Raw genomic sequence first — 21,389 nt, forward strand, 5'->3', positions numbered from 1 at the left:
AAAGAGAACTACCAAACTGATTGCCATTATTGTCCTCCTCAGTTCTCGGTGTTGATAGTCCATCATAGAAAATATCATCTTCATCCACATCTCTGTTTGGTTCAATATAATCAGGTAGTTGACCACTCCTTGAGTTGAAGTCACCTCATAATATAATTAAGGGGCCTGATTTAAGCTGTTGTAAAATATCCAAACGAGTATTTTCCAAAACAATTATGCCGTTATTATTAGCATTGTCATCGTAAACGGATGCATACCTTGGTGGGATTATTCACTAACCACCATTTAAAGTGATTTACTATTAATTTCCTATTTACTAAGAGCAATAGTTGAAAAAATATTTTAAAATGCATAAGTATTAATATCTAAAACCCAATCAAACGTCAGCTTTCTAAAACGATCCGGTCTCATTTCGTTACCACCTCCATACTGAAATTATGATCTCTACAAAGAAAACCTCCACAGAAAATCAAATATACCCTCGATAATATTAAAATACGACTTTATTTCTTTGCATTCGGAACCCACCTGTTATAGTCGTTATCAAGGTACAGGATTGTCTCAGTATTCCGAACATTTGTACCATGCATATTACTGGCCAGTTATTCATTACTCACTCATTCGATAGAAGATATTAACATTCTCACTCTTAAATATCTGTTCACAGCACTTATTATAGTTCTTAAAACTTTAAAGATTAAGTCAGTACCGCTCAATCATTTCGTGCAGGATGGGTAGAGTTAGCTCCCTTGCGTCTCATCATCGATTCAGGTAAGGAGTTTGATTTAATATTTACCTGGAGTAAAAATATATCAAATATACTATTTTCATGTACTGTATTTATTTAAACTTTCGAGTCTGGATCAATTTTAACGTGGGGCAAAAGTGAACTTCATTTACTTTCCTTTCTATGTGTGTTATGTTTACACATATACCCCGTGTAAGTCTCACTGATAGAAGCGTCGTACAATCCACAACAACCTCTCACATCTGGTATTTATAAGAGACCACATTATGATTGCGTCACGAAGTGACCAAATATGGTAAGGGGCCGTCATGTTCATTTCAGGTAATGACACGTGTCATTTTCATCACGCACCTTATAAAAACCTTCATATCCTGCCTGATATGCAAATTAAAGAGATTGTGCAGTTTGCGCACACGAACTTGCGTATACATGTACTACATATAAAAGAGGTAGAGAATTACACTCTGTCTGCACCTGTTTGTGTGAAGCGTTCTTATTATGTCGGAAGAAATGATATGTTTTTAATGAGATCCTTTATCATTAAATCTTAATGTTTGGTAATGAACGCTGTACATGTACGCACTCAATTTATTGCTGCGTTACTAGGCAACAGTAGTATTACTGTGAAAGAGGAATATTGACAGCAACTTGAAATTACTCCTTAAGCTTAGGCATGACATTAGAACGAACAGTAACGGAAATATCCGAAACAGACCGAAGTAATAAATAAGCAGACACAGTCTGACGTGTCATAAATATGACACATTGTGACCCAATATGTCCACAGAAAGAACAATGTACGTATTTTGTTTCCCACTCAAGTTCACAGGAATCCATTCAGATGCAAATACAGCATAAACGCATAGGAGGCCTTGAGATCCACAGAATATATTGCATCTGTCACAGTTAGCCAGTAAGGGGATTGTACACGGACTGGTATACCGTGTCTGTGCTGGTAGTTATGTCAAACTTCGACATGACATAACAATGGGCTAGCACTGTACAACTCTCTCTCCCCTCTCTCTCTCTCTCTCTCTCTCTCTCTCTCTCTCTCTCTCTCTCTCTCTCTCTCTCTCTCTCTCTCTCTCTCTCTCTCTCTCTCTCTCTCTCTCTCTCTCTCTCTCTCTCTCTCTCTCTCTCTCTCTCTCTCTCTCTCTCTCTCTCTCTCTCGTTAAATGTTTAATTTCTAAACACCGGTGATTTTGATATGGAATAAAAACGCAAATTCCTTTCAATCAAATTCTTTTAACTTGGCGATAATGAATTAAATGACGTTTCCGGTGGTTTTCCGGAGCATATCTCATAAAATATTCAGTATGTCTTGATGAAACCTATACAAGCACGTGCAGGTTATATAACCCTGTTGAGATTTACCGCTACAATATCACCCCATGTGCCTGGTAGCGCACTGAATGGGTCCGGTGGTCTTGCCTTCTTAGTGTGGACCTTATATGGCAGAAAATGCAGTGTTTTTTTTAGAGATTTGAAAATATTGTATGCATGGCACATCGCTATCAAAGTTCACAGTGTCACACAAACCCCATTATAAAGCGATTGTATCCTCAATACATGGTGCATATTAGCAGGCATTATCAGCAGTAACGAGAGATATGTCAGCGGTGTTCTCATGTCGTTAATAAAGCTTTATACACTTGTAACAAAACCTGTCGATACGTTTATATCCAACAGGCTGTCAGTGTGTTACAACTGCCGGAGATAATGGTGTGGTTTGCTGTGTTGCCGACAGACAAGCGAGGCTGGTAACAATGGCTGAATTATCACGCATGTCGCCCATGCAGTAACGTCCCGGACTAATAGACTGTCGCTGTCGACGCCGTTCAGGTGAAACGCTTGTTGAATCTGATCATGCGAAATATTTAAATCCGATGGTCTTTTGTACATCTGCGTTATTAGACTGGGTAGTTTGGCAATATTCATTTTATTGAACGCTAAACGTGTTTTAGACAGACGAAAGAAAATTTAGAAAATCCGTGTACAGTGTATAGTCCGTTTGGCTCACCGATGAATTGCAATCTAACTCAAAAAATTAAAAAACATATAATACTCAATGAAACGCTGATCATAATTAAAACGTCAGACCAACTCTGTGAGGTTTTTGCAGAATTTATATCCTAAATATAAAAAAGTTGTTTAACAAACTATCATTAAAATTTTGACACAGTTCACTATTTCTTACGAGGGAGGAGTGCAGAGAAAGGGACAGCCAGGTGTAGGAGACGGATGGAGACGGCACAGCACAGGTTAATGAATCTCTAACACCTGGTTGTCCCTTTCTCTGCACTCCTCCCTCGTAACAAATAGTGAACTGTGTCAAACTTGTAATGATAGTTTGTTAAATATCTTTTTTAATTTTAGGACATAAATTCTGGAAACAAATCACAGAGTTGGTCTGATGTTTTGATTATGATCAGCGTTTCATTGAGTATTATATGTTTATTAGTTTTCGAGTTACATTGCAATTCATCGGTCCGCTTTTGATCCAAACGGACTATAGTATTATTCAAGAGTATGAATGCCAAGTAATGTTTATCGGGTACGCAGATGCCAATATTTCAGTGTTGAAATCTATTTTCGCCTTTTTGTTTATGTGTTCGCATGATCTTGCTTTCCATATGAATAGTTACTTGTGCTACTGCATGTCTCATGCATTTATAGATGTGTACATATTACTGACAAGTTTTTTAAACTGGATACCAAGATACATTAAGTGGCATTCCGGATTGCAGCCCTCATGTAGTGAGCAGTGCAGTGCTACTTATTGTCCAGAGCCGTGATATATATTGTCTAGAGTCGTGTTATATAGTCCAGAGCCGTGATATATATTGTCCAGAGCCGTATTATATATTGTCCAGACCCGTGTTATATATTGTCTAGAGACGTGATACATATTGTCCAGGGCCGTGTTATATATTGTCCAGACCCGTGTTATATATTGTCCAGAGACGTGATATATATTGTCCAGGGCCGTGTTATATATTGTCCAGAGCCGTGAAATATATGTATATTGTCCAGAGTCGTGTTATATTGTCCAGAGCCGTGATATATATTGTTCAGAGCCATGTTATATATTGTCCAGAGACGTGATATATATTGTCCAGGGCCGTGTTATATATTGTCCAGAGCCGTGATAAATATTGTCCAGTTGCCGTCACATTAAGTGAACCGTCCCGTGCCGTCCATCAAACTCACTTTCTTACGTGTATCACTCCTATATCAAAGACCAGGTCTTGGTTAGGCACCCTCCTAAAACTTCTTCATCTCCAAACGGCTACGGAAAGTTCCGAGAGGAAAATGATATTACCTATTTTGATAACTGATAATTTGGAATTGCCCGGGCGAGGATTAGGAGATGGGTGGAAAAATTATTAGGAATCTAAAAAGCTACATCAAGTAGTAAAACATGATGCAGACGTTTGTGAAAACACGAATTGCTTTTTCAAAGTAATTTGTTTATGTAAGTACAAGTTTGTTGTTTATATGAAGATTAGTTAGTAGTTGACTGGGTTAGGTGGCTGACTTTGTGTGCTGGTGATTAGGTGCCTGACTCTGATGATGTGGGTTCGAATTCGGATTGGTCTCAACCCAACAAAAGTACTAGAATCTGTACTTTACTGAAAACGTGTAATCCCAAATATAACATATGTTACATTTGATCACTTTCAAAATAGCATGGTGTATTTTCATAGTTAAATGATATAAGTTCTTTTATGCCACAATGAGAATACCACGAATGTGGTTGTAACTAAATTGTTCGTGAAAGTAAGAAAGTGGTTGATAAAATATTAGTTTAAATGGTATTTCTCAATTACATATGCGAAAACTCAACTCGAAGTTCTAGATACTGTTGGGGCGATGGGGTAGCCTAGTAGTTAAGGCGGTTGCTCGTCACGACGATGACCCGGGTTCGATTCCCCACATGGGTACAATGTGCGAAGCCCATTTCTGGTGTCCCCCGCCGTGATATTGCTGGAATATTTCTAAAAGCGGCGTAAGCCCAACTCACTCACTCACTGACTAGATACTGTTGGTGACCTGTTAAAGCTTAGATGAACAATTTAGTACAAGATATGTGACACTGTTTATGTTGTCACTGTGCTGTTAATGTGTGTTGTGTTATTACATGTGCTACCAGTCATCGCAATATCATGTGCTGTCAGACGTAATAATGCAATGACTTAAGTGTGCTGTCAAGCATAATAGAATTGTATCATATTTGACCCAAAATAAATTAAAAATTCTGGCCTGGGATATCCCATTCCTAATTTATGATGTGCTGTTGCATGTTTGGGAGAAGTACTTCAGGTTTAGTTGGGTTGTTCCGTGAGGGATGAGGCAGCAGATTAGGTGTGCACTGGACCGTATACTTTGTTGTTTTAGTCTGTAGAAGTTTTGGCATGTAGAAGTTGTGGGAGGACACCCTTGGTTATCGATCAGACTGTATACACCGGCGCCCGCATTTCGTGAGAATCAAATGATTGTAAAATGATATGTGGATTTGATTTTGGCCGGTCGGAAGGACTTAGAAGGGATATAAATCGTGTAGCCAATGGTGGCATGTAGAAGTTACATCTTAGTTCACCACAGGAACACTCCGTTTAGTGTATTGGCAATATTTACCTTGTCAACATTCCGAAACTACGTATGTTAATAAACCCCGGAGATTGTCCAGCTGTCTACCACAGACTGGAATGCTGTGTAGAAACTGTGTTCAACCTGTCTTGGCAGGTTGTGCTGGAAACGTTTCTTTCAATTATTACTCACAGCAAAGGAAACAAACGTGTCAGGTTTTTTTATCATCGTCCCGAGTTGCTCCTGTGAAGAGGTAAAGGTAAAACATCCTGAAACCATGATAGAAAGCCACTCTGAAAACCTTAGGCATTCATAACAAGTTCACCGTTCACAATGGCGGCTATTATTGCGATAGCGTCGATTCTGTAGTAGCGTGTTGATAAGGATATACAGAATACTTAAATCAGGTGAGATACAGCAGACATAAGTCATGAGATAATTGAATAAATCTCATTAAGGGAATCCTACACGTGGAATTAGCTGTAAATACTTCTCATCACGAGACATTAGCGTGTTACTGGGATCACGATAGACACGTGACATATTGTGTGTCGGCCACTCCATAGTGGGCCTGCAAGGTCCAAACAGCTGTGTCTTCACTCATGGACTAGGGTTTAGTAAAATTACTGAGAGTGCCAGGCCTTGTGTTGATCCCTATTTGTGAGCGTACCGCTACAGTGATGAGTATGTAGGTAAGAAGGAGTAATAGTCCTCGGACCCCTCAATCCTGGGCTCAGACAAACCCTAACCACCATGGGGGTTCCAGAGTAATGCCCTAAAGAGGTCAAGGCAACACGAAATGGCAGTATGTTTATATAATTAGGTAACGGTAACTGTAGGCGCCCTGAACCAGTTACACCATAGAAGTGACATTATCGGAAACACAGTTATGACAGTAAGTGAATATATACCAGAAATGGGTTTCACACGTTCTCATGTTGGGAATCGAACCCGTGTCTTCAACGGACTCTTTAAGCATTAGGCTACCACCACCCCAGGGTGCATGGTGTTCGAAGTGTCCCAGTAATGATCAGTGAGAACTGGGCCTCCTTTCACAAAGCACTAAGATGATCGTAAGTCACTAAGTTAACTTTAGTTCAATGTTAAAGAATGGGAGTTATGGTTAACCTTAGTAAAGGTTGCTTCGTGAAAGGAGCGCCTGGCTCGCAGATACAAGACATGCGCGATAGCCAGCATGACCACTACGAATACCAGTGCTCCGTCCCTCAGTGCAGCTCTAATCTGTGGTGACAACCCAGATGATCCCACAGCTGGGGTTCAAGTCTGCTGAGCGAGTCACCGTGGCACAATAGACACGTTGCCCGCAGCCAAGACATCATGGGCGTCCCTCGTGGAGTACGACCGAGCGTTATACTGGCGTTCTCTGTGTGCTGTTGGCGAAGGAATGGTAACACCACGGATTGAAGAACGTCGTAACTGTACATCTGGCCGTTGAGGTTGCCACGGATGATGTTCAAATCACTGGTTGGCACAATCTCCTCCTAAAACATCATCTCTCTGTTGTAGCATTCTGTTGTCTGACATTGTTGGGATTAGAGACAGACAAGACAGAGCTACAGGATCCCCGTTGTCATATAGACTTAGGCAATGACGTATTTGTGACGGCCAAGATGTGGAATGGAGAAATAGGAATTCATGTAAGGAAGTACGATGTATATCCTAGTGGGAGAAGTTATCCTACCAAACGTGGTATTGTCCTGAGTTTGAAACATTGGCTGGAACTTAGTGGAGTCCATTTCAAGCTTCATGAGGCCATCAATCAAGGAAGGACCCATGATTATGCTCATGTTGGAGCCAATATGTATGCTACTTTGGATCCATATGGTGGTGTGGATCTACGACAGTGGGAGAATGACCAGAAAAGTGGTAGAGTGATACTTACCAACAAATGTATTCTGTTGTCCATAGATCAGTGGGAAAAGCTGGTAGATTGTGTAAGAGTCATGTTTGACTTTGTGCCAGAACTGAAAGATATGGTTCCCTGTCTCCTTCAGGAAGATCATCAAAACCAGATGGGAGCTTTAATGTGTTCCCTCTGTAACCCTAGTGACTACAGTCACTGGGTGTAAAGCCATTCTTGGTTTAGACACTGTACTGTGCGGACGTGTTACCACTGCTCTGGGATATCATGGATGTGTGTGGACATTACCCACTCGACAAGACACTCGATTGCTGTGCAATCAGTACTGAATGGACTTCATTCCAGAAAATACTCGATTCGTTTAAGGACTGCCCAGTGCAGATGAAACAGAGTCCTAGTCGCATGGCCCAGGCAGGATATGTGTACTTAATCAGAGGGGATACTTGCAAGTGTTTTCAATGTGGTCTCGTTCTCAAGAACTGGGAAATAGATGACGATCCCTGGGTCGAACATGAAAAATGCTCTCCAGACTGTCCGTATTTGGCCCTGGTGGGAGTACCTCAGAAAAATATGGCCGCTGGGGTAGTCACGTGGATTTGCAACCAAGAGTGTGATGTAAAATGTGTGAATATTCGAAATAAATCAATGTTAAGAGTACATCTGCATTAGTTGTCTATGTATAGTCTTTTGTCGATGTATAAATAGAGGTTTACTCAAATACTAATCTCATTGAGATCTCAACCATGATAAGAGCTTGTTTGCTAGAATTATATGGCTAGGTACGTGTTGAAACATTATGAATTTTTAAGGTTCATGTTAATGTTTCAAGACATTGAGGAGATTCGACAAGACATCTTAGAAATGAACAGAGAACAGATTCTTGCCGTCAATGGTATTATCAATAGGTTATTAAAGGGAAGATTACCAGTGACTCGATATGAAAGGCGTTGTTTCCTGTATGTGGAAGAGTCTTTTTGCCAGTTACATACCTATCGTCGCATTTGTTTTGAAACCACAGTTTGTCAATGCACTTAGAGATGAGGCCATTCAAAATGCCTGGTTGTTTGATAGAGCATTGGCTTAGTACATCTGGTACACCCGTCTTAGGTTTAGTTTGTCAATCCGGGGAAAGAGCATGTATGACCATTCTGGCAGTGATGTTGAAATCTACACCAAGCCATGAAAGGTCAATTCAAACCGTGGATATCTATATATAACAGGCCACGAGGGCTATCTAGCTTCATTTAGCCGTGGACCAGTGACAATGACACATTACCACAAGTCTCTCCCGTTTTCATCATGAATAATCCACAATACTAACTCTTCGTACCCGATGCCGATAAATGGACACGGTTTTACATGCTAAGGGCTGAAGGGAAAGGAGATCCTTATCATTCTATAATGCGTGGAGGAGAAAACTCTGTCCTGATGTCTGTTGATCGATATTTGGAACTGTATGACCCAGAGTGGAAGAAACAAAAAGAACCAGAGCAACCTAAGATTAATTTTGTTACCCCTACTCAACAAGTGGTCGAACAGGCCAAGGCTCTCATTCAGATACAGAATAAAGGGGGATCTAAAACTGGATGTCCCTCCCAGATTCCCATGAAGAAACGGAAGACGACTTTTTAGATAAAAGCAGCCTGTATACATGGTTCCCTACCATTTAGACTCGGACCACCATGCAGTCAACAACGTGTCCCGTGTGCAATCAGACTTTTTCCAGAAGGGATGCCATGCTTAGACATCTCAGGAATCAACACAGACGATCAACGCAGCCACCACCACCACCACAGGCACCACCACCACCACCACCACCGCCACCATAACTTACAAAGACATTTACACGATAAACAATGTCCTGAAATGGAAAATGAGTATGATGATGATGCTGTATCGTTAAGCGATGTCACACACGGCAACAGGAAAAATAAGATAGCTGATCTTGAAGAGCAAGGTATAAGACAAATGTATTCACGTACGCGTGAGCTGAATAAAGACTTTTGGATGAGAAACGACAGCTGTACATGAAAAGAGGGTTATACGAAGACATGATACAAGCCAACTGAAGAAATTCGTCTGGAGCACGTTTCAAGAGACATATGCCCGATTTATTACTTATCTGTATCATATGCAGTTGGGTCCAAAGACACAAGGAATACTGAAACGAGTACAAGACACGAATAATCTGTATCATGACGTGTTTTTCAAACTGTACCAATATAAATCTTGGGCAGAGGACTTAATTGATGATGATAATGAAGACATGACATCTGATGTAGAGAGTGAAGGACAGGACGATGAGGAAGGGCAACAAGACAATTAGCACAACATGTAAAGTAGACATTTGGGAGAGCTCCTATCCTAAAGCCTACTCATTTGAAACGGAGCTAATAAACAATGAAATCTGTATATCTTGTTTGTTTCTTAATGTGTTGTACCCGTGAAGGTCCGGGTTAGAATGAACCTTCAGTAACCCATGCTTGTCGTAAGAGGCGACTAACGGGATCGGGTGGTGAGGCTCGCTGGCATGGTTGACACATCTCATCATCATATCCCAATTGGGTAGATCAATGCTCATGCTGTTGATCACTGGATTGTCTGGTCCAGACTCGATTATTTACAGACCATATAGCTGTGATATTACTGAGTGCAAGATAAAACTAAACTCACTCACTCGCTTAATGCATTGCTGGAGGATTGACATGAGACAACTGTTCGTTGTACAAATCTTTGTTTTACAACTGATAAATAATCCTCCCTATGTCACTGAATACATTTAACCTACAATACAATTCTTAACACCAGGAGGTCCTAACCTCTTCATACCCCACACAATACAGTCACAAGTTACACCAGTATTCCATTGTACTGTCTGTGGAATAAGAGCGGCTAACGGCATGTGAGTAACCTATGTGTCACATGATGTCAAATAAGTGTCATATATAGTATTCATGGACATAAGATGGTTTTTTTATGTTTGCAGTTTGAGAGTAAAGTTCAGCTTTAAAATGTTAAGTAAAAGCACTGGAAAGTTTTACAGGAGAACACATGTAGGTTTGTTTTTATTCAGTAATATATATGACAAATGCTAAATCATTTCATCACTGTACAACCACTTGACACCCTACTTGAGATATTCAGTGACCATCATTCGTCAACTGCTTACTATTATTTCCTGTCTTTAATTCCGGTCAGACACTTCTCTCCCTACATAACGGAAGCTGACCACTTGTGACTGTACATTCATTGTAGGCTGTGCGCCATCATGCTGAACATTTTCAACAACCATTCCATGTACACATGATTACAGTCTGACCTTTAAATTACAATAAAACAATTTCTGGTCAACTTGAACCAGCTAACTTTGCGAGCACAGGAAGCCACACACAGGAAGCTAAACACATCAACCCCCTCAGGTCCGCACCTACTTGAACATATCTGTACACGCATAAGCATAAGTGATACAAATGACAGCATTAAATACTTAAAATGGTGGTGAGTTTTAATAACTGGAGGGAAGTGCTTTTAACAAACATAACACCTTACACTATTTCATTCAATCACAGCTGTCACATGTCTCTTCAGTTACGGCTCAGCGAGCAAGCGATTCTGCTGTTAGTGCATAGACAGCGCCCCATTCACGCATATCATATACAGGGGCCCACATGGCGCATGAATTTTAACAGCTACAATCGTTTATTGTTGACAGATATGGAAACATTCAGAGTTTTTCGTTGTGTACCAAATGACAGCGTATTTTAAACTGGCTAGAGATACCTTTGATATAACAAAATGCGCTCTGATCTAACTTTTGACCTAATAAATAGCAGCTGAATTCCCCCTCATAGTGTGATATTAATTCTACGTTGAACACGTTTGCTGTGTGAACACTCGAGTCGGCAAACTCATACCGCTCATAAAATAATTAAATAATAATCACAGACCACTAAGGTGAACCTGAAGGTCACACACACCTGGGCTGGAAAAGGGGACTCCCAAAGGAGGGTGGGGATTAAGGGTTCAACAGTCGATTAGGTCACACAAAGGTCACACCTATGTGACGTCATAAAACAATGGCGGATATTCTGCTCATCCCCCCTGTATACAACAGGTCGCAAAACATTGTCTTGTCCAGATTAATCAGTGGTTGATCTGTCTGTATTTTGAATGGGAACTCGTTAACTATGTAGGATGTACATCTATGGGGCAGTGGTACCAGTCACGGCCTTGGCCGACTGGGCTGTACAGTGTCCTGTCAAAAGGTAACCCAGGTGACGTATGGCGACTCAGTGAGGACGGAAACCTTGCGTTGTGCATGAGGAGGACAAACGCTTGCTTGATAAACAGCTACTGTGTTTCGGTCGGGTGCAGCGGGACTTTTTTCTAAAAGTTTAGATTATGTAACTTCACTGTCATTCATACGCTTACGTAAGTCAAGGTCACAGAGTGTGTGGCGGTGACAAGGAGGTAGGCTATGAAGGGGCATACAAGATGTGTGGCGTCCAAGAACAGGGATTATAATGGTATGCAGCGTCCAAGGAAGGGGGGAGGGTGCTGTCAAGGGTTATGCGGTGTCTTGGGAAGCGAGGGTGTCAAGGGGTATGTGGCGTGGGGTTGGTATGTGTGTGTATTATGGGGGGGAGGGGCTGTGTACATAGAGTTAATGGAAATGGAAAAACAAATTAATGATGTCATCCTGGTGATGTTTGAAAACTTTGATTAGCTTGATCCCTCCACACGCCACCCGTTTACTCACTCACTCACCCTTCTTTCAGCAGGGGGCGGTGGGGTAGCCTAAGGGTTAAAGCGTTGGCTCGTCACGCCGAGGACCCGTGTTCGAATCCTCACATGGGTACAATGTGTGAAGCCCATTTCTGGTGTCCCCTGCCGTGATGTTGTTGGAATATTGCTAAAAGCGGCGTAAAACCAAACTCAGTCAGTCAGTCTTTCAGCAATGTGAAGCACGTACACATACATACATACATACATACACATACACACAAACACACACGCATACACGCACAAGCGCGTACAACGCACACACTGATACGCGCACACTCGGGCGCACAACACACACACACACACACATAAAGGAGGGGAGAGGGGTGAGTATACTGTTGGTCTAACCGCCCTATTGCCTGCAGGATGAGATCAGTACGAGTGGCAGGATGCAGTATATATTTAGAACTGTCATCTATTCATACGCACTCAGGGCTAATGTTCAGGTGAATGTGAGGCCTTCTGTCTGAGAGTGTCAGGTGACATATGGGGACATTACGTATTTATCAAGGTCAGAACGTCGGATATGTAGCTGGAATTAGGTTAAATGCAACAGAATATCTACAATAAAGTGAGGCCAGTGCTGGCCAGGGGTACTTGCAAGGTTGATGTTAGCGCGTACGCGCAAGGACGCACACACACGCACACAGACGCACGCACGCACGCACGCACGCACGCACACACACACACACACACACACAAGACCGCACGTCATTATGATCCGCGCAGTTTGAGAACAATAACATTCAATCAACGAGCCTGCCCACCATGCGGATCCATGTAGCTGGAGACCTATATTCTAACCTTGCACGGGATTTATGTTTGTATGTGTTCATATGTTTGGGTAATCCGGACATATGTTGTTCTGTTCACGGTCTCGTCATGTCACTCACTCCCACGATGGACGCAACCCTCCCCGGCGCCCGACATGCAGCGGAGGAAACAAGGTCCCGATCGTCCTGGGTTCAGTATGCTGTATCTGCCTATGAAAACCTGTGTTATGGTGTCTCAGTGGGCAAAACTGTAACACTGGCATTTGTCCTGATCGGTATTTACCAGGACACACACACGCGTACACACATGCAAGCACACGCACGTGCACACACAGATAAATGGGTTTTACTGATTTTAGCCATTAGAGGAATCGACTGTAGGTTGGTTGGTTGGTTTGTTGTTTTACGCCGCACTCAGCAATATTCCAGCTATATGGCGGCGGTCTGGAAATAATCGAGCCCGGACCAGACAATCCAGTGATCAACAGCATGAGCATCGATCTACGCAACTGGGATATGATGACATGTGTCAACCAGATCCCGTTAGTCGCCTCTTACGACAAGCATGGGTTACTGAAGATCTTCACGGGTCTGACCCTGGCACTTGACCAGCGAACACTCTTACCACACGGCCAAAAATGAATCGGTTGTTGAGGTTCGGTGCCTTTGGTCTGCATGCCACCACACCCCCACAGTGTGCTCATTATGCCAGTCGGGGCGGTGGGGTAGCCTCGTGGGTGAAGAGCCGCTCGTCACGCCGAAGACCCGGGTTCGATTCCCCACATGGGTACAATGTGTGAAGCCCATTTCTGGTGTCCCCCGTCTTGATATTGCTGGAATATTGCTAAAAGCGGCGTTAAACAAAACTCACTCACTCATTAGGCAAGTCACTCGTTTGTCGGATCCGGACTCGAATATTTACAGTCCTCGTGATAAAGCAAAAATAGTATTGTGCGTGACGTAAAACAGCCATCACTTAAATATTTTTTACATTGTATACAAAACACCACATTTATTTGCGAAACTATTAACACAAACCGGATAGTTTCTGATTCATGTATCATAAGACTCAGCCAGCATGTAGACGTCACGAACATCCAATTAACCTGGGATTGACACTCATTATGGGCCCATATTACGGTGACGTCGCTTAGCCTTCACGCCACAGTGACTCGCGCTGTTTATATAAGGCGACATGACACCGAGTGGGCCGGTGAGAATGGGTAGACGTCTCAGTGTACTTTACATGCTTTATTGTTTTGTTGTTTTACACACAGATCAGTTCACTATGCTACCTGACTGTACAGTCCGTTTGTCTTCACATGAGAACACAGAATTGAAAAATATATATGTTAAAAATGTGAATACGGTTCATTGAATACATTGCACCAAACAATATCTGCTTTGTTATTTAAACCCATATTTATAAACCCATCTCTTTCTAAACAGTTGTTAAGAAACTATCATGTTGTTATGGTGACGTGTTTACCGGAGGGGCGCACAGCGATAGGAGGAACAGCGTAAAATGCACGAACTACCCAGCGATACAGGGAAGGAAGGCTTGTCTCATGATAAAATTAATCGCAATCACTCGCTTATGCCACATCAATCGTTGGAATGGCTTGTTTCCTTCCTGATGATTACAACCACTGGGGTTCGAATCACTGTTTGGCCAATAATTTTTTTTTAAATAAAAATCTAAATTTGTGCAACCGTATATAGTTTTTATATGTTATGAGTAACTTATATTTCAAATTTGAACGAAATCGGTGAAGAAATGGATTTTTAAAGAAAATTCTCCCGCTACATTCATTACATTAATAAAAATTCTCCCGCTACATTCATTACATAAAATATTTTATGTAATGAATGTAGCGGGAGAATGTTCCTAAAAATCCATTTCTTCACCGATTTCGTTATTTTATGTAATGAGTGATTCGAACCCCTGTGATTACAACTATACCTGGGGCTGTTGATGCTGAGGTTCTCCAAGTGACCAGTGTCTGGACGACATTGGTAACACAACGCTGCCATGTGTCCAAATGGATTCATTTACATCCGGCTATTTGTACGTTGTGTTCAATGTAAGCTCACTTTAAGCTTCAAGACGACGATTTCGGAGACAAACGTTTTCAGATCGTTCAGTTAAGACAGCCCTATTCTTACCACTCATGGTGTTGTTCTATCTTTATCCAGTTGCAGGGAAAGTTGCCATAATTTGTATTTTGTAAGATATAAATCATTTTCAAGGTATTTCTTCAAGTCTTAGTGACATGTACTTACTTTCTGAATGCACTTTAACAATTGCACGCCGATGTGATTTTTCTGAAAATGTTATTAATCAACCCTTCTTGGTTTTGATATGTTCCCCACCTGTTTGGCATGGTTGTTGGAGACCCGTCGATGGTCAACTTTTTTCGGCTAAGGTACTTTAGAAGCTCGTTTCAAGTATTCATTGAAGGCATAAAATAGTCTTCCTCTTTCTGCTTCACATTGATAGAAATCAAACGTGTCAGAAATCAACTGTTTCTCAACAGTTAAGTCTGGCATCTTGTCAGTCAACGGCATTTGGCACGTGCAAGACATGTTTACGATGTTCCTCTAAGGTTGTCCCCCCTCCGTGATGTCCACTTGTTAGCACGTAACTACATGGTAGTTTCATAAACAACTTTTCCAGTGATGGGTCTGAAAATAACAAACAGCAGATGTTTTTGGGTACAGGGCATTCATTGCCGAGTAATGTACTGACATCCCAATATTGAGTTATTTTGCAATTCATCCTTCTCGTTTGGAGACACACGGACTACAACGCTCATGTCAGGCCACTATCCCACCACTACCAACCAACACACACAGGTCACTGACTATCAGCGGACAGCGGAACACCTCCAAATCTATCGAGTTGTGAGTATGTTTATCAAACATGACCGCTGTACTGGATAAGGTGTACATAGGTTTTGTCACGGGTAGAGGAGTGATCTATCATACAGTCAAAGAACTATTATATTTTCCGTTACGCCCTGACCGGACTATTATGCTATGAAGAGATATCCCCAGATCCTCCCATCTCACCGGGCACCTGTCAATATGTACTCATCAGCAGCAATGAAGCACCCCCTACTTTATACTGAACCGCAAAAGAAACGCCACACCGATAGAGGTTTCTTGAACCACACACTTTAATTCGCTCTCATTAACAGTCAAAACGGAGGATTGCGTTCAAACGTGACAATTATGGTTAACACATTTTCGGAAATCACATTTAGAGTTCACACAAACAAATTCACAAAAAAATGGTACCACTAAGATACCCCAAAGCCAGTGTCGTGTGTGGCGTCGTCTATACATGGAATGAATTAGCCGGTTGATGAAGGCGATAGGTACTTGGGCCCATACTCTTCGAAATGCCTGATCGAGTCCAGTCGCGGTTTTCGGCCTTGGTTGAAGGTCATTCAGTCTTCTTTGAATCTCGTCCCAAAGGTGTTCTATTGGACGTAAATCCAGACTGAGTGCAGGTCATTGTAGGGTTTGGATGCCATGTTGTCTTAGGAAGTCCAGTGTTGCTCTGGCAGTGTGGGCACTGGGTGTTGTCTTGCTGGAATATGTAATTTCTGTACGTCCAAAATGTGGTACAAAGTAGTGTCTTATTATTTGGTCAATATAGCGAGCACCTGTTACGTCATGTCCTCATCCTGTACCAACATTCTGGAATACCACGGTGCCAACTATCTGGTTCAGACCGATTGCACCGATTGGTTAATATATGCTTTTTCATCAGAAAACACACTGATGTTGATAATAACTGTCAATTTGGATGACAAAACATGTTAACAAAACGGTGCAACCATAATAGAAACACCACATTGTAAGAACAAAATTTTGAATTTGATTTTGAAAAGTCGCGTTTCTTTTTGCGGTTCAGTATATATGATAAGTACGAAAACACTACTTGTTGTTGTACAAGCTTTGAGAAACCAACTTCCGCGTATTTTAAAACATTAACTGTAGCATATTTTACTCTGATTAAAGCAAAAACAAAACTGAAACTGAAATGTGGTAACAAGTAAATAAGGAATACACAAAAACGTGATTATCAACAATGGCGGAAAGCATGGCCGCCACAGGTACCCTATCAATCTGATTGTCACACAGTTCTCTTATAATGACTGTTGTGATTGCATGAACCACCACTGGCGACCACACCAGTACCTGGTCTCGCCTCCCCACGCATGGATAACATCTGGTCAGTCTCACCAGTAACACTCATACCAGCAATCCAGCGTCGAATTCTCAGCATCGGAATCCTCTGCCTCACGGAGTGATTGAGTCAATTCCTGCAGAGTTTGAACGGGAGGATCTGTAGCACGAACTTGGCGTCCGCGATAGTCCCAAAGATGTTGGACTGGGTTCATACCCGGGCTCCCTGCGGGCCATAGTTATGTTTCGATGGCGTTGTTCTACACATTGGACACAACCAAAGGGTTCAGGTGCATGGATCATGGCCTGGTGATATGCCTATAGCGAACCTTATCTGACCAATGAATGTTTCCTACATCAGGTCTTCACGTTGCGGTCTTCTCGGGGCGAGCGCAGCACCAGACATTCCTGGCAGCGTCTATCTGTGAGGAAATCATGTCTCATCCAACGACGTTCTCTCAGACCAGACGCCCGCAGCCTCCTTCTGATGGTTCTGGTGGAGCGTCGAACTTACACTTCCGCTGCAAATAGTAACATCAAACTGCATGATCACACATCTCCTCTCCACACTCTGAGGATTATGTACAAATATTATAACACAACATTCATGCTGGCACAAGTGTTATTCTCTGCTGACACAGGGGCGGTGGGGTAGCCTAGTGGTTAAAGCGTTCGTTCGTCATTCCGAAAATCCGGGTTCGATTCCCCACATGGCTACAATGAGTGAAGCCTATTTCTGGTGTCCCCCGCCGTGATATTGCTGGAATATTGCTAAAATCGGCGTAAAAACAAACTGACTCACTCACTCTTCTGACACAGCTCAGTGTACCCAGACACAGGGGCACAGGAGAGTCGGACCGCCACTAGGGGTGACTATTGAGGGGGAAACAACTATTGCGATAGTGATAGTCTATTGCAACATCCTATTGCTATAGCAATAGTCTATTGCGACCAACTATTGCAATACTGTTACAATAGTTTTTTTCTCTCCTTGAATTGTCTCATTTGAAGTCATTTCCCAAATTAATGTATAGTTTATATGAAATAAAAACAAGTTGAAGTAGTTTCAGTCTCTTTTAATAACTGACAAGAAACTTGAAAACCAGATCAAGAAAACAGTTAAAACATAAACTCAATGAAGCTGCAAGTCTGCACCCAAACATCCTGTATTTTGCGCTGCGCATTTATCAACGGAAGTCAATTACTAAACTATCGATAGTCACACATACTATCCATTCATCGATAGTTTTTCGTTTCTACCATCGATTAATTGCTATCGGAGACCCAACAATTGCAATCCATCGATAGTTCGATGCATCGTTAATGCTTATGAGTATAGATGTAGAATGTAGTACTTAGCTTACTTCAAGCAAACCTAAATATTTCTCAGACGGCGTTAGTCAAGTGAGTAATAGCTAGAGCTTATTTAAACAGAAATAAATGTGTTCGGATGATACTGGAGATTGGAGGGCTTTGACTCGGATTTTACCGAACATATATTCAGCACATGGCTCTGGCCATAAGGGCTTGAACAAATTTATAGTTGCCCCACTAACGTTGTTTTTATTCTGGAAAGATAGAAGATGTATGTTTTTTTTATGAAACAGCGATATGAAAATATATGTTATGTCTCTATTAACAAGTCTATGTCTGTAGCTTTCTTGTAATTTTTAAGAATTCTGGTCAGGGTAACATTTGTTGGTGGTATTGATAACAGTGATCAACATACATGATTATAAGCCCCGTGGATCGTCATACTGATATCGACAGAGGCGACTAACGGGATACTGTGGTAAAGCGAGCTTGATCCGGATAGGGGGCGGTGGGGTAGCCTAGTGGCTAAAGCATTCGCTCATCAAGCCGAAAACCCGTGAAAATAAGGAATAAAGGCAAGAAAACTTGTATGTGGTTCGATAGGCTTCATTCATCTCTTGGGTATCAGAATATACGGTTCAAAGACAGGCATCAAAACACATGCCTCGTGCCTTCACTATTCCCTACCGGCCAAGGGGGATAACTCCCATACTCTTTTCTACACATCCAACCGCAAAAACCAAAAATTACTTCTCAACAACCTTGGTTCGATTCCCCACATTTGTGCAATATGTGAAGCTCCTTTCCGGTGTCCCCCGTCGTGATATTGCTGGAATTTTGCTAAAAGCAGCGTGAAACTAAACTCGCTCATTCACTATTATGATGCACTATTTGTGTTTCCCTGCTGCGTAAAACTAAAGTTATTTACTCACTGATCCGGACAAGTATGGATCTACACGGGTACGTCTAACCTGTATTACACCACTCAACAGTATACTGCCGAGCAGTCCTTGGTGTATCCCCTTGTTGACCATGTAGTCTAACAACAAGTACCGCCTTGTAACTTCCTGGTATGACATATTGGTATGACATATTGGTATGACATTTTGGTATGAAATACTGGTATGACATTTGGTATGAAATATTGGTATGACATATTGGTATGACATTTTGGTATGAAATATTGGTATGACATTTGGTATGACATTTTGGTATGAAATATTGGTATGACATTTGGTATGAAATACTGGTATGACATATTGGTATGACATTTTGGTATGACATATAAGTATGACATATTTGGTATGACATTTTGGTATGACATATTGGTATGACATTTCGCACTCTCCGAGTAGACAATATGTGAGGAGTGAACTGCATCCCTGCATGCCGTTTGTGTGTTGTTTAACGCCGCACTCGGCAATATTCCATCTATTGCGGCGGTCTGGACTAGACAATCCAGTGATCAACAGCATGAGCATCGATTTACGTAATTGAGATATGATGACATGTGTCAACCAAGTCAGCGAGTCAGACCACCTGTTCCCGATGGTCGCCTCTTATCAATTCTAACCCGGATCTTCACGTGTGCTCAACACATTGATCTTGTATTGTACAGCCTTGTTCGTCACAGATGCCCCAGGCATGTCCGGAATAACAGGGTCTCGACTGACGAAGTTTAGCCTGCTGACACGAATTCTCAGACAAAATACATTTATGGATGTAAACGTGTTTCATATTATTCCAAGTCATACCGACCTTCCCACTGGCTTCATAAAGGTAGTCTGTACCTGTAGATGTCGGCATGACGGTTGGAGATACTGGCATCCATGCACAGGTCAGCCCTGTCTCTATTGATACTACAGATGTTTAACACGGTTTTGAGACGTCAGAACAGTATGCAAAACGTAGGACATGGGAAATATAATGTTTCTGGAGTCATTAGGGAAGATCTAAGTTAAAAGGCCGGAGTGTAATTTTCAGTCTCCGACTGGCTACTCCTCAGCAGTGTAGAATTTATCTGCCCATGATCAGTGACAGGACTGTAACGCAATGCCTGGCGATGTCAAAGGTTAAGCTTGGAATTTACTACTAGAATAAACATGTGCCTCATAGTAAATGTCCAACAACCCTTTCTCTACATATTTTGAAAACAAAGACAGACTTATCGATAAGCACATGTGACATTTCAAATTTTACTTATTCAAGAATGTATATATATTTTCTGAAAAAATATTTATAATGATAGGTAATTTACGAAACAAAATATCACCCCCTCTGAGAGTGGGGAGGGGGTAATTTTCACTGCCTGCCTGGGGAAAAAGTGGAACATAAAACCCTGAATGAAACTTTGGCTCCACTAGCAGACTTGGTGCCATGGAATGCATCTCCTCTGGCCATCAGACTGATACAGTGGGGCGTTATAAAGAGACATTTTCAAAATGTGTGTTTTGTAGACTGTCCGCATCCATACATTTTGCCGTGAGTCTTCATAACATTATATTATTATATATATACTTCTTTATACCATGGCTTAATATCATCCTGAACCGGTTAGTCAGTTTTGTGATACTTCATGGAATGTACTTGAATGTTGCTTTGCTTTGCATCGAAAGTAAGCTTTGACAGGACAACGTGGCCACACCCTATTTGTGTATCTAGGTTTGAATCTCGGCCTTTACGTATACAGGCCAGAAGCAAGGTAAGATAGATTTGTCACTGTTGTTGTTGTTATTATTGTTGTTATTGTTATTGTTTGTTGTTTGTTGTTGCTCTCTACAAATTTCCAGCCATATCACGGCGGCCGTTATATGACTGCGTAAATCAATGGCTTGGTTATTCACTGGCATCGATCTGTACAAATGAGAACGGAAGACATGCATTAACTATGTCGGCGAGCCTGACAACCGGATCCCGTTAATGGCATCTTACGAAAACACGGGCTGCTGATGAACAATAATTCTAACCCGGATCCCCACATGTGGATTTATTAATCGTTAACTGTCAATCTAGGCCACTGGTATACATGGACACAGAGACTGAATCACCCATCCGTGAAGTCGTCTCAGGCCGGAGTAAGCATGGGGTGTAGTGTTTTATGTGA

The sequence above is a fragment of the Haliotis rubra genome, unplaced genomic scaffold (genome assembly GCF_003918875.1).
Source record: "Haliotis rubra isolate DU_JTF1 unplaced genomic scaffold, ASM391887v1 Scf131, whole genome shotgun sequence".
Classification (NCBI taxonomy): domain Eukaryota; kingdom Metazoa; phylum Mollusca; class Gastropoda; order Lepetellida; family Haliotidae; genus Haliotis; species Haliotis rubra.